Source organism: Ctenopharyngodon idella, chromosome 12 (assembly GCF_019924925.1).
Source record: "Ctenopharyngodon idella isolate HZGC_01 chromosome 12, HZGC01, whole genome shotgun sequence".
Lineage (NCBI taxonomy): Eukaryota > Metazoa > Chordata > Actinopteri > Cypriniformes > Xenocyprididae > Ctenopharyngodon > Ctenopharyngodon idella.
The window spans coordinates 30,395,178-30,408,839 of NC_067231.1; the positions used below are offsets into that span (position 1 = coordinate 30,395,178).

The following is a 13,662-nucleotide window of genomic DNA, read 5'->3' on the forward strand; positions in this document are numbered from 1 at the left end:
GATGGCGCTCTGACTGTTTTTCACCTGCTTGGGAACCAAAGATGATGCAAAGCCATTCCTGGTAAGAGCCAATCACAAAGAAGCAGATCACATGATGCCAACCAAAGCCAGTAAGAAAGGACAACAAGACTGCACATGTGGCCATTCATCACAGTGTGGTAATATCCTGGTCTGGGTTTGATCTAAACCTCTAATCCAAAGACTTAAACTTTATGCAGACTGGGCCAATCAGAGGAGCAGGCTCTCAGAAAGGCGGGGTTTAAAGAGACCAAATCCTTGATTAAACCGTTTCAGACACTGTGAGAAAAGAGCTGATGCTGCAGTGGATATTATGAGAAAATTGAAGTGTTTTTTGACCTTGGATGAATGTAAAACACAATTAGGAGCATTTAGGGGCAGTGAATGTGAAGTCTAACAGGACTCACGTCAAATTTGGGTGCGATCTGTCCGCTGCTGCCGCACGCCTCTCTGAAACAGTCACTGAAGGGAAGCAGGAGACCCATGCCAGGATCCTGGAGCAAATCTTCTCCGCCTCCTCCGGCTCGCTGGAATCCTCCTGCTGGAAAAACTTCTCCAGCAACGTCCGGCCTGCAGACACAGAAAAACCATCGACAAATGAGTCATTTTGCTCTTTGCAAACGTGTTGTCAAGCACATAAAAATGTAGTATATTCATTTCAGAATTACACATTTTCCATTTTTTTATTCCGTCAAAAACTAGCTTTCATCATATTCCTTTTATGCATTGAAAAGAAAAAAGTAGACCGGGTAATGTGAAACTAATGGCTGCATTTCAAAACCTAAAATCATTTGGCTTTGAAACGAACAGCAATTTTAGCTTTAGTTAGAGAAATAAAGTGTGTGAGACAGTAATTTCTGCAGCGCACACAGACTTCAGCTTGGTTTCTTGTGAATGAGTCACTGCTGCAGAGCTTCAGCTCTCAGTCTCACTAAACTGAAAATATCAATGGAGTCACATGATCACTGCGAGCTCCTGCATCAAAGCACAGCGCAATTCCATATTTGCATAAGATCCGGTCTAAACCTTCCAGCTCACTTTCATTTAGGCGTGATGCAGTGGTGCTGGTCTGAAAGCAGTTTCTTTAGTCATATAGACATGGAAGCTTGTTTCCTCCACAGAATAAGAGAATTGGTGATGCAATTCTGACTTTTCCTTGCAATTTAATCTAAACTCTATTGTGAGGAAAAAAAAAATAAAAATAAAATAAAAATAAAAAAGTTATACAAACTCAATTGAGAAAAAAAAAAAAAAAAAAATCTAATATATTTCACAACTCTGAGAAAAAAAAAGTCAGAATTGTGAGATATAAACTTGCATTTGCAGGAAATAAAGTCAGAATAGCAAGGAAAATTGATATATACACATTTAATATATTAATATATTGTGAGGTAAAAAAAACACTAATATATTTCCGAATTCTTAGGGGGGAAAAAAGTCAAAATTGCAAAATATAAACAACTGAAATAAAGTCAGAATTGCAAGACAAAACCTGTTTCCATCCAAACTTGTGAATTTAACACATTTGCAGAATTTATGGCGTTTCCATCCAGCGATTATTAATGCGATATCACAAAATGCATAAAAAAAGGTGGATGGAAACATGGCTAAAATCAGAATTGTGAAATTTAAACTTGCATTTGCTGGAAATAAAGTCAGAATTGCAAAGAAAATTGATATAGCTACATTTAATATATTTTACAATTGTGAGGGAAAAAAAAAAAAAAAAAAAAAAAAATCTATATCTAATATATTTCAGAATTCTTAGAAAAGTCAAAATTGCAAGATATAAAGTCAGAATTGTAAGCAAAAGATGTTTCCATCCAAAGTTACAAATTTACCACATTTTTAGAATTTTTGGCGTTTCAATCCAGCGCTTTTAAATGCGATATCCCAAAATGCACAGAAATAGGTGGATGGAAACATGGCTGAGTTCAGAATTGCAAGACAAAGTCAGAATTGCAATGAAAATCGATACATCTACATTAATATATTTTATAATTGTGAGGGGAAAAAAACACTAATATATTTACGAATTCTTAGGAAAAAAAAAAGTCAAAATTGAAAAATATAAACTGAAATAAAGTCAGAATTGCAAGACAAAAGCTGTTTCCATCCAAACTTGTGAATTTAACATTTTTAGAATTGATGGCGTATCCATCCGGTGTTTTTTTTAATGCAATATCCCAAAAAGCACATTAAAATAGGTGGATGGAAACATGGCTAAAGTCAGAATTGCAAGAAATAAACTTGGAATTGCAATAAAGTCAGAATTGCGAGACAAAAGCTGTTTCCATCCAAAGTTGCGAATTTAACACATTTGCAGAATTGATGGCGTTTCCATCCAGTGATTATTAATGCGATATCCCAAAATGCACATAAAACATGGCTAAAATCAGAATTGCGAGATTTAAACTTGCATTTGCAGGAAATAAAGTCAGAATTGCGAGGAAAATTAATATATCTACATTTTTTTTTTTTTACAATTGCGAGAAAAAAAAAAAAATCTATATATCTAATATATTTCAGAATTCTTAGAAAAAAAGTCAAAATTGCAAGATATAAAGTCAGAATGGCAATAAAGTCAGAATGGCAAGACAAAAGATGTTTCCATCCAAAATTACAAATTTAACTTCACATTTTTAGATTTTTTGGCGTTTCAATCCAGCATTTTTTTAAATGCGATATCCCAAAATGCACATATTCCAATACAAACTCGGAATTGCAATAAATAAAGTCAGAATTGTGAGAAGTCACAATTACTTTTTCTTATTTTTTATTCCATAGCAGAAACAAGCTTCCAGAGTCTGTGCCGTGCGCAGAGAGACTCACACACGGTCACTTCAAGTTTACAGGCCTGATTATCAACAGATCATTAACTTCATTAGCATGTCAATAAGATCAAAGATGAGCCTGCTATTAAACTGTGTCAGAGAGCCAAGATACAGTAAGGTGCATCATGGGAGATGTAGTTCTGTCTATTTAAGACATCAATCAACACACATTCTCCTGTCTCTAGGGATGAATGATATCAGTCAGCATATCAATTTTAGATACTGGAGTTCAGCACAAGAAAATACAGTAACATTAGACTGGAGCAACAGAAATCAGACAGACTCACACTGGCGTCCTGCTCACCGACTGACAAGCGTTTAGAGAGATTTGACACGGTTTGTTTAACCCGATCGATCTGTGTGAGGAGAACACAAAAGAGCAGCAAGAACGCGTCTAAAACTGGTTCTTATTCAGAACCAAAACAATCCAAACACTGGACCTAAATAATCTGAGCTTCTGCTGAATCTACAGCAAAACAAACAGTGCTTTATGGTATTTTTATTAACCTGTTAGCGTTAGCTAACTCCAATAGCTCCAAAAGGTTCAAAAACAGCATGCAATTTACTTTGGGTATGCTTTTTTTAGGCAAATTTTAAGGGGTTAAAAATGCTAACGGGTTAATCTCATTATATAAAACTATGTTGTCAGTGTGTTACACATGAACTGGCTCTATCTTTACTTTGTCATTCAGATATAAAGAAAAGGAGAAGGCCTAAAATATTCCTCATCCTTTAATGCAGGCAAAAGCACACCGCATGAATGGGGTAAACTCCAAATTCAAATTCCAGAGCATTTTTTCTTTCTTCAAACAACCCTAAATAACAGACTTCCTGTTGGGCGGAGTTTATGAATTGCAGTTCATAAGTTGTTCGGCTCGATGAGCTCTATATGTGTATCGAGTTTCATACATATACGTGCTAGTGTGTAGCCAAGATATCCGATTGTGTTCAAGGGGGCGCTATAGAGCCCTATTGCCACGCCCGGGTACCAGCTTTGGCACGAACCTAATGGCGTGTGTGCAAATTTTCAAGAGTTTTTGAGCATGTTAAGTACTGGAAAACAACACAAAAATACCGAGGAAGAATAGCTGTGTATTGAATCTTTCGAGCTGGTTCTTTTTAATTTTTAATGAACATCCATGGAACCATTGAAAGTTTCAGATTATTAAAATGTTCTTCACACTAAGAAAAAAATGGTTCTTTTAAGAACTGATCATTGAAAGGTTCTTTGGCGAACCAAAAATGGCTCTTCTACGGCATCGCTGCGAAAACCCCTTTTGGAAAGGTTATTTTTAAGAGTGTAGAATGATAATCGCAGAGTCACATGACGGTCTCTAGCGTTTATTCAGCCGCCGTTTCCCATCGATCCGGATCTCAGCAGTCAATACAGTCTAACATGGGCTTTGAACTACAGCTATCAGCTCTTGATCTGATTGGCTGAGAGCGAGCGAGTGATGTCACTAATGGACGAGAGTCCTTGGGGTCTGATTAGCACGATGCCATCTGCTCTAGTGTGTGTGTGGATCAGACGGGAAGAGCAAGGGAAAAGAAGGGATGCAGATATCCTGCTCTGAGAGGATGTTAAATAATGACATCACTGTATTGTAGTGAACTGAATTGAGCTGACTCTATTATCTTCTGTAGAGCTGCTTTACAGCAGAATTTACAGTAAATTTGCTGAAGTTGATTCTGATATTTTCCTGTTTGTTTCTGAATGTTCTGTTTATATGAACCCTAAACTCTGATTCACATATTTATTTACATGTGCATGACATCTATTCTGAAGAAACTCAGAAATTCATCAAATGAAGCGAGTTCATGCTTAAAACAAGAAAAGAAAATCTGTCAGTGGAGTCGGAAAAATCAGCTTAATTCAAAGGGAAAACAAGAATATATTTCTCTGACCCCATTGGCAGATATTTGCACTTCATTATTTCAGAAAAACAAGACTTAAAGGGGTTAGTTCACCCAAAAATGAAAATTATGTCATTTATTACTCACCCTCATGCCGCTCCACACCCGTAAGACCGTCGTTCATCTTCAGAACACAAGATATTTTTGTTGAAATCCGATGGCTCAGTGAGGCCTGCATAGCCAGCAATGACATTTCCTCTCTCAAGATCCATTAATGTACTAAAAACATATTTAAATCAGTTCATGTGAGTACAGTGGTTCAGTATTAATATTATAAAGCGACGAGAATATTTTTGGTGCGCCAAAAAAAACAAAATAACACTGCTTCATGAAGCTTCGGAGAGTTATGAATCAGCGTGTCGAATCATGATTCGGATCGCGTGTCAAACCGGCAAACTGCTGAAATCACGTGACTTTGGTGCTCCGAACCGCTGATTCGACACGCTCCGAAGCTTCATGAAGCAGTGTTTTGAAATCGGCCATCACTAAATAAGTCGTTATTTTGTTTTTTTGGCGCACCAAAAATATTCTCGTGGCTTTATAATATTAATATTGAACCACTGTACTCACATGAACTGATTTAAATATGTTTTTAGTACATTAATGGATCTTGAGAGAGGAAATGTCATTGCTGGCTATGAAGGCCTCACTGAGCCATCGGATTTCAACAAAAATATCTTAATTTGTGTTCTGAAGATGAACAAAGGTCTTATGGGTGTGGAATGACACGAGGGTGAATAATTAATGACATTATTTTCATTTTTGGGTGAACTAACCCTTTAATATCTGAAGTCATCTCACTTCTCCAGTAAATGCATCTTGATTTAAGAATGTTTTCCAGCACAAATATCTAAACAAGACAGAAATACAGGATCTGGGAATCAAAGTTCAGATGGATCTAACGGGGAGCAGGAGAGAGAGTCAGTGAGAGCGATTCATTCAGATCAGAGTTGTTTATCAGTCAGTAAGACAAAGAGCTCTGCCAACACAACACAGACTGAAAGAGAGAATATATTCACTCGACGGCCAAAACAACACCAGTGAACTGCCTCTCTTTCACTCGCTGCTTCATTCTCGAACTCTCTCTGTCACTGACTGTGGAAACTACAGACGGGCCAGTTCTATCCGTCTCTCACATGCTTATTTTTGCTCTGCGCTGTTCTTGGTGTCAGTGTGTGACAATCAGACTCGACATGTTTCCTTTCACTGCTTAGACACATGACATCATCTCCAGCCTCTCAATGCCGTCCCATAATGCCTCTCTACAGGACAGAGACTCTGAAATCATGTGTCTGAATAGGTGCTACATTTGAATTTGAACTTACTTCACGTCCATTAAAAAATAGTTCTATATAGTATGAATGTGTGTAGTATAAATGAGACAACGTCATTGTCATGTGACCACTTGTGTCGCTTCACCTCCATTCAGTTATGTTTATTAACTAACATGTGTATTGCTCATTGTTAGTTGATGTTTAACCATTTAAATCCTGACAAATAATTTATGAAATGAAACGTTGTCATTGTCATGTGACCTACGGCGTCACTTGCATCTCTTCACCACCATAGTTATATTTTTTTAACTAACATTAAAGGGTTAGTTCACCCAAAAATGAAAATGTCATTTATTACATGTCGTTCCACACCCGTAAGACCTTCATTCATCTTCAGAACACAAATTAAGATATTTTTGATGAAATCCGATGGCTCAGTGAGGCCTCCATTGAGAGCAAAGCCATTCAAACTCTCAAGGTACATAAATTAATATACATCTTAATATTATAAAGCAACGAGAATACTTTTTGTGTGCCAAAAAAAACAAAATAACGACTTTATTCAACAATATCTAGTGATGGGCGATTTCAAAACACTGCTTCATGAAGCTTCGAAGCTTTACGAATCTTTTGTTTCGAATCTGATCTCCTATCAAACGGCTAAACTGCTGAAATCATGTGACTTTGGTGCTCTGATTCACTGATTCGTAAAGCTCCGAAGCAGTGTTTTGAAATCGGCCCATATAGATATTGTTGAAAAGTCTGTTTTTTTGGCGCACAAAAAGTATTGTTGCTTTATAACATTAAGATAGAACCACTGAACTCATTTAAATATGTTTTTAGTACCTTTATGGACCTTGAGAGTTTGAATGGCTTTGCTCTCAATGGAGGCCTCACTGAGCCATCGGATTTCATCAAAAATATCTTAATTTGTGTTCTGAAGATGAACGAAGGTCTTACAGGTGTAGAACGACATGAGGGTGAGTAATTAATGACATTTTCATTTTCAATTGAACTAACCCTTTAAAGATTACTCCTGTAACAAATGTATTGCTCACTGTTAGTTATTTTGTAATCATTTAAAGTCTGACAAATAATTTATGAAATGAAACGTTGTCGTCACTTGCGTCGCTTCACCTTCATTCAGTTATTTTTTTTTTTTCAACTGACATTAACAAAGATTACTACTATAACAAATGTATTGCTCATTATTGTTTAACCATAATACTCAGAAAAATCAATGGTTTTTTTTGTTTGTTTTTTTTTTAAATGGAACCGTTTATTGAACCTTTAGATAAAATATTAAAAAAATGAACTGAAGAAAAAGTTCTCCGAGTATCATATTTCACACTTTAGAGACATTAGAAATGTGTATTGTATATGATACAGTAGGCTTTATAGGGTTAATGTTCCTAATATTTTCTAGTATAGATGCAAGTAATGGGAAGAATTTAGTGATGTACTTTAAAAAGTACAAAAGCTTCCAAATTACTTTATAATGAATACTTCTAAATCATACATTAATCTCAACATTACGATTGCATTCGTTAACATTAGTTAATGCACTACAACAGTTAATAAATGCATCGCTCATTGTTAGTTCATGCATTAACTAATGCTAACAAACGTGTCACTGTCTCACCTGTGAAAACTTCCTGAAAGCTGCATGTCGACGCCTGAGTTGCAGACGCCCTCCGTGTGGCAGCGAGCGCCGAGCCGCCCTTCCTGAGCGTTCCCTCCGAGCCTCCGTACTCCAGATAGTCAGCCGATCTGGCCGTTTTCGGAGGAAGAGACCGAAGTTCCTCGGTCCAGTCGGCGGAGCGGCTGATGGGGTCGGTGATGCTGTAGGAGCGCTGCCGCTTGACCCGTCTCCTCTCGGCCCTGGCGTCGGGCCCTCGCCGCGTGAACAGCGGGCTGTGAGACGGGGACGGCGCGGGCGAGCAGGAGGGCGAGCTCAGCTGCCGCGTGGTGGTTTTGATGTAGGACGTGCTGATTGGTGGATACGGCTTGACCGAGGACTTCAGCAGCCGTGTGGCCAGGGGGCTTTCCTGGTGCGCGAACGTCACGCTGCTCTTGCGCCGTTCGCTCACTTCCACGGCGCTCAGACATTCCACGGACCCCGCCGACAGGGTATCCGTGCTGGGAGCGTCCGGAGCTGAATCGTCCTCTTCCACGGCCTCCACTGCACTTTCAAACGAAGCAGTGAGGTCTGGGAAGCTGCACTCACTGGTTGTCTTGACAACCGCTGGAGGAGGAAGGGGGGCCTCAGGCTCTTTTGTGATGGTACAAAGGGCCGCATCTGAGTCTCCATTCACAGCCGTCTCCTCGTCTACCCTCTCCTCAGGGAGGTGCGCCGCACTAACGTGCTCTTGTTTAGGAAAGGCTTCCAGCACTGTAAATTGCTCCGAGTCGGGGGTCGGAGTGTTTTTAGTGTCCCCGCCGTTGGTTTGTTTACAATCCTTCTCCCAGGGAAGCTCGACGGCAGTGGTGAGCATCACTCCCTGCTTCATCCGGATGGCCTGCTGGATGTCAGCCAGCAAATCTTCCTGCTCGGCGGCAGAGTGGAAACTATACATATCCGTGTCGGATCCGGAGCTGCGGATCTTCTCCTCTTCCTCGGGGCCGTCGGTGGCATCCAGTGTGGTCTGCCTGCTGTCAGCCACCAGACGAGGCCTCTCGGTCTCCATGTCAGACTGTCCGAGCTCATCTCCGGAGAGATCTGGCGTCTTATTGCACAGAGATGGAACGCTATCAAGTTCATCCAGCGCATCTTCTTTGGAGGCGCTCAGCAACCCTTTCGCTTTCAGGTTCTTACGCTTCCGTATGTGAGGGAAAACGGAGGATCTGTCTGATTTGTTTTTCTTCTTCCCTCCCTCCCCTCCCTTTCCATGGGATTTCTTCCCTTTCTTTACACCCTCGTGAGCTCCATTCTCATCCACCGCACCTCCTGCTTCCCCTCCACCGGAGCGCTTCAGCTTTCCGTCCTGGTTTCCCATGACGAGTGGCTCTCTCACGCCATGACTGTTGCGTTTGCGTCTGCGCGAGCGCCTCGACGACGTGCTTTCGCTCTCAGATGATGAGGAGGATGACGAGGAGAGCGGAGGGATGGAGGAGGAGGCTGTGACGAAAGAGAGATACAGCAGCTCGCTCTCGCTCTCATCCTCGGCTCTGCAGAAGGATCCGGGCAGGGAGGGGCTGCGGCCCCGGGGGACATGCGCGTCTGCTGAGCGGCTCCTCCCTCTGCATGAGGGGGAAGCTGTACTGCTGCCGTCTGCCCAGACTCAAGGCCTCCAGCAGCTTCTGTCTGAACCCGGGAACCTCCAGCATCTGCAGCGGCTGCATCGTCTCTCTCTCTCTCACGCTCCAGCTGCAGACGAGATGAGCATCAATGCGTTAGAGTGAACGATTAACTTTACACTCTGAAATGTAAACTAGCTGTCAGAAAATCATTTTTTCCCTTCTTTTAACTTAACGCTGCAAACATTTAAACTCATCTCAGCTCCATAATTTAGTGAACATTATTGTTTTGATTGACAGCTGTTTCAAACACTCATAAAATGGTGGGGAATTGAAAACTAATTTACACACTGAAAAAAAAATCAAGTAGCTGTTAAGAAAATAAGTGTATTTTTCATTTAAGCTTTAAAGAAACATTGCTTCTACAGCAAACATTTAGCATTTTAAAACAGTTTTTAAAGTTTAAAAATGCAGAATGATGTGAATTGACTTTGAAAAAATAAACAGCTTTTTTAAAAAGTTTTCTCTCCCCCCACTTAAGCTTAAAAAACAGTTCATAAATAAAAATAAATCTATTATTATTATTGACAGCAGTTTCAAACACTTGTAAAATGAGACTGAAAATAATTGTGGGAATTGAAAACTAATTTACACACTGAAAAATCAAGTAGCTTTTAAGAAAATAAAGTAATGTTTGTTTGTTTTCCACTTAAGCTTAAACACGTTCCTCTTACTGCAAACATTTAAACTAATTTCAACTCAGTTATTTAGAAAAGAGAAGAAAATAAATGTTTTTATAGGATTGAAAACAGACTTGTTTTCTGAGAATGTTTTCCAAGTCTCTGAAAACAATTTTGTTTTTACTTTTTTATATCAGAGACTGAACTATCATGTTATTAAAAAAAAAAGAAAAAAAAAAAAGAGTTTAAAAATGCTGTTTAAACATTTTTAAAGTTTAAAAAGGCAGAATGGTGTGAACTGACACTGAAAAATAAAGTTTTTTTCCCCCACTTAAGCTTAAAAACAGGTAATAAATAAAAAATAAATCTATTATTATTGACAGCAGTTTCTAATACTACGATAATAATGGTATGAAAATTAACTGAAAACTAATTTACACACTGAAATTAATAAAATAGCTGTTAAAGGGTTAGTTCACCCAGAAATGAAAATAATGTCATTTATTCCTCACCCTCATGTCGTTCCACACCCTGTAAGACCTTCGTTCATCTTCAGAACACAAATTAAGATATTTTTGATGAAATCCGATGGCTCAGTGAGGCCTGCATAGCCAGCAATGTCACTGAACCTCTCAAGATCCAGAAATGTACTAAAAAAAAATTCATGCGAGTACAGTGATTCTACCTTAATATTATAAAGCGACGAGAATATTTTTGGTGTGCCAAAAAAAAACAAATTAAGACTTTTAAACAATATCTAGTGATGGCAAATTTCAAAACACTGCTTCATGAAGCTTCGGAGCTTTACAAATCGAATCAGTGGTTCGGAGCGCCAAAGTCACGTGATTTCAGCAGTTTGATACGCGACCCAAATCACTGAATCGACACAAAAGATTCGTAAAGCTCCGAAACAGCATTTTGAAATCGGACATCACTAGATATTGTTAAAAAGTCGTTATTTTGGCACACACGTCACTTTATAATATTAATATTGAACCACTGTACTCACATCAACTGATTTAAACATGTTTTTAGTACATTAGTGGATCTCGAGAGAGGAAATGTCATTGCTGGCTATGCAGACCTCACTGAGCCATCGGATTTCAACAAAAATATCTTAATTTGTGTTTTGAAGATGAATGAAGGTCTTACGGGTGTGGAACGGCATGAGGGTGAGTAATTAATGACATTATTTTCATTTTTGGTTGAACTAACCCTTTAAGAAAATAATTTGTTTTGTTTTCCACTTAAGCACATCCCTCTTACTGCAAACATTTAAACTCATTTTAACTCAGTCATTTAGTGAAAAGACAAGAAAATAAATGTTTTTATAGGATTTACAGCCTTTTTAAACTTTTTTTTATAACATGAGAGACTGAAAAGAACAATGTGAGCTGACACTGAAAAATAAACAGAGCTTTTATTGAGCTTTTTTCCCCACTTATGTTATTAAATAATAATAATAATAATAATTATTATTATTATTATTGACAGTATGTTTCAAACACTCATAAAAATGATACTCATAATAATGGTGTGAACTGAAAAATAAAGTAGCTGTTAAAAATAATTTGCAGTGGGTTTTTTTTTTTACTTTTTACCACTAAATTACACATGCTGCAAACATTTAAACTCCTTTAGTGAAAAGAGATGAAAAATGTTTTTTATAGGACTGACAGAAGTTTCAAACATTATTCACAGTACTCGTTCATAATTATTCATTATCAGAAAACGATTTTCACAATTTTTCATGTGGCAGAAGCAATTTTTTTCCACTTAAGCTCAAAAAAATTCAATATAATAATGATAATAAAAACATTCTCTGAAAACATGTTTTACGTCTGCTCATCAGACACTTTGGTCTTATTTTAAGTTTAAAAAAAAAAAAAAAAAAAAAGATATTTACTGGAAAACTAGACAAAACAGTCACTGTTGTCTTCTATTGTTTTCAATACTGTTGTATTGAATTTGTCTCATATTTGAATCATTAATTTTCCTGTTTATTACTGTGAAGCTGCTTTGAAACAATCTGTACTGTATAAAGAAAACTTTTGTTGCAATGATTAACTATCATTTATTCAGCTAAATTAAACATGCTGCAAACATTTAAAGTCGTTTCAGCTCAGTCATTTAGTGAAAAGAGATGAAAAATAAATGTATTTATAGGATTGGCAGCAGACTTAAAACTTATAAAACAAAACTGAAAATAATGGTGTGAACTGAAAACTAATTTACACTGAAAAATAAACTAGTGTTTAAAATTCTTCTTGTGACAGAGACAAATGTTGTCCTCCAACTTAAAGCGATAGTTCGCCCAAAAATTAAAATTCTGTCATCATTTACTCCCCCTCAAGTAAAAAGGAAGATATTTGGAAGAATGTTTGTAACCAAGCAGATCTCAAACCCCATTGACTACAATAGTATTTTTTTCCTACTATGTTAGTCAATGGGGGGCGAGATCTGCTTGGTTACAAACATTCTTCCAAATATCTTCCTTTTTGTACAGTAGAACAAAGAAATTTATACAAGTTTGGAACAACTTGAGGGGGAGTAAATGATGACAGAATTTTCATTTTTGGGCGAACTATCCCTTTAAGATTAAAAAAATATATATTTACAAGCATTTATCATAAGTACGTTTACGTAACATAATTTTGTGGTACACTGATGTACAGTTATTCGTTTTCTACTGCTAAATTAACATGCTTCAGTTCTGCTGCAATCAGAAATCAATTAGCGTTGTAAAAAAGAATCGTCGTTTCCCGCCCATCTTATTTATTTATTTATTTATTTTTCTGCCGTTAGCAAATTGTTAACTCTAATGGTTGACAGTAAACTGAAAACAATAAAAGAAAACAGAACTAATGTGAACTCTATTCAGTTTAAAAAACACTAAACTGCTTCGATTCCGTTTCTTAATTTTAAAACAATCGACGAAAACCCACGTGACAAACCTGACTAACATTCAATACAAACAAACCTATTTATGCTGTAACTCTAGTCAAACTTCATAAAAAAGGAGAGAAACTGCCTGTAACTGTGAACTTGTGTTTAAAACACCATGTTTGTGTGTTTGTCTCATGTCATACTCACTCATTAATCACTTCTGCTTATTTAAACCTCCGTCATGACCGTGTGTGTGTTTGTGTGTTCATCTTTCCCGCCGGCGGTTATAATGCGCGGCACCTGCGCGCGTGATTTCAGCGGCGACAGTGACACCCAGCGGTCAGTTACAGTAACTACACGCAGAACAGACTGAGGCACAGTGAAGTTTGGTCATTGGTGGGATTTAATAAACCAGTGAAATCAAAATTTTACACATAGAAAGAAAAGTCTTGATCTGAGTCAGGTTAAATAACCACAATAAATGTGTGGTATGAGTTTACATCTTTCTTCCACAATTAAAAGGCTAACAGAAACAGACTTTTATACTCAATATTTTTATATTCATCAAAATAAATGTCAAGCTTACATATTAAATTAAATTTACTTTTTCTAGAATCATTTAGTCACACAACACTCCAACGATGTGTTTTTATTTTTATTTTTATTGCATTTGTGTGTGTGTGTGTGTGTGTGTGTGTGTGTGTGTGTGTGTGTGGATAAATATATCAAATATTTAGTACCCCATACAAAATATAACCACAAAAAAACACGGTTGGTTTTATTGATCAAACATCTCAGTATAGACAAAACTCATAAAAC

General features: G+C 37.6%; 1 protein-coding gene and 1 pseudogene across 2 annotated transcripts in view; both read right to left on the bottom strand.

Annotated features, from left to right (window-relative positions):
* Positions 1-13,662, bottom strand: part of LOC127523590 (muscarinic acetylcholine receptor M3-like) — a 62,997-nt gene that overhangs the window by 18,691 nt on the left and 30,644 nt on the right. The gene's annotated exons all lie outside the window — the stretch shown is intronic.
* LOC127524263 (formin-2-like) lies at positions 390-13,212 on the bottom strand (annotated as a pseudogene).